Source organism: Propithecus coquereli, unplaced genomic scaffold (assembly GCF_000956105.1).
Source record: "Propithecus coquereli isolate 6110/MARCELLA unplaced genomic scaffold, Pcoq_1.0 Scaffold129, whole genome shotgun sequence".
NCBI lineage: Eukaryota > Metazoa > Chordata > Mammalia > Primates > Indriidae > Propithecus > Propithecus coquereli.
Window position 1 is genome coordinate 2763923 of NW_012137080.1, and position 1875 is coordinate 2765797.

The window sequence follows — 1875 nt, forward strand, 5'->3', positions numbered from 1 at the left end:
GTTTTGAATTCAGACTTTTTTCTATCACTTTACTATCACGTGTCTTTGGACTAGTTACTAATCTCTAGGCCTTAATTTCCTCATCTATAAAATGGAGAGTGGTTAGCTATAAAATAGTAACTTCTTCAGAAGGTTGTTGTAAAATATTAAATGAGATAAAGTTCAGAAAGGGCTTAGCTCAGTGACTGGCACGTAGTAAACACTTAATAAAAGCTGCTTATTATTAGTGACTGAAACAACATCAATACAGTATATCTAAATTTCAAGATGTTTTAGCTTAAAATTAGTAGGAAAAATAAAAAACAAAAGGACAATGATAGATATTTTCTTTTTTTTGTTTTTGTTATTTTTAAAGACCTGTGTCCTAGTAACAATTAAAGATACTGACTTACCTTCTTGGCTCTCTCCAACACATCACCCAGATCCTAAAATAAGCATAAGTAATCACCATTATTTTAGATGAATAAGTAACTGCTCTTTGGATGTGTATATCAATGCAGTTGAGGCACCACAAAGAATGACAATGACAGCAAGGAACAGGATGGTAGAAAGCAAAGAGCCTACACTGAACCCATCTCCTGTTTACTATTAGGAAAGTCTGCCTTCTGTTCCCACTCCACTAAGAAAGAAACCTCGATTGTCAAATATAAAGGACATTCTCCATCCTTCTCTTACTCTACCCCTCAGTAGCATTTGGAACCCCTCACTTGCCTACTCCTTCCATCTTGAAATATATTCCACTCTTGGCTTCTGCAACACCACTCTCTCACTGGTGGCTGCTTTTCGGTCTCCTTGACTGGCTCTCTCTCTTCTTTCTCACTTTGGGACCCTCTGCTCCTTTCTCTACTTTAAGTGATCAAATCTCTCACAGTTTTAAATATCATCATTCTGTTGAGTTCCCAATTTTTATCTCTAGCTTATACCTCTCTCCTGAACCCATGATTCATGTTTAAAATAACTATTGTGACATCTCCGCTTGGATGGGATTAGATTTCCCAACATATCCCAAACATAAATCTTTATTTTCTCCCCCAAGCCTATTCCTTCTGCCATCGTCCCCACCCTCACCCCAAACCTTGATTTTTCCTCATCTCAGTAAACAGCACCACCAGTTATGGTTCATATTAGCACAAGCTAATAATCTGAGCCATCCTCTATTCCCCCCTTTCCCTTGTTCTCTGCATCCAGTTCTTCGGCATGTACTGTGAATTCTATCTCTAAAACATATCTTGAATCCATCTACATCTCTCAAACTTCCCTGCTATCATCATAGTACCAACAACCAACATGTCGTCTATATACTGCAAAAGCCTCCTAACTGGTCTTTTAGCTTCCACGCCTCTCCTCCATCCATTTGCCACACAGCAGCAAAATGGTCTTAAAATGGATATAAGATCCTGTCACTCTCCCTTTAAAAAAAAAAAAGCAAAAACAAAAAACCTTTCAATGGACTCACATTGTGTCTCTAATGTAATCCAAGCTCCTTACTAACCTACTTCATCTATCCTCAGTCTTGTTTCATGTCTCCCTTTCTAGCTCATCAAGCTCCATCCAGCCTTTTGGCAACTGGAATGTGCCTGTGCCCGATTTTACCTGTCTGTGGGCCTGCAACCTGTCTGTTTTCCTCACCACTATACCCTCACTCTCTGCTTGGGCGGCTCCTTGTCCTCTCAGCCTGAAGCGTCACCTCCGGAGAGGTGTCCCCCCTCCAAATAGACTCCCACTCTGCCTTCTCTATTATCAGTCTCTAGTTTCTACCGTAGCAGGCAAAACACTTTGTAACTGATTTTGTGTGTGTTTTATTCTTCTTGTTTTCCCCCTTCCCGGTTAGAACGTGTTTCGTGAACCACTTCTTGGGAAAAGTGGCATCCTAGC

The 1875-nt window shown here is 40.2% G+C and overlaps 1 protein-coding gene across 1 annotated transcript in view; it reads right to left on the reverse strand.

Annotated features, from left to right (window-relative positions):
• The window catches only part of TATDN3 (TatD DNase domain containing 3), a 34351-nt gene that overhangs the window by 28218 nt on the left and 4258 nt on the right, over nt 1-1875 (reverse strand). The gene's annotated exons all lie outside the window — the stretch shown is intronic.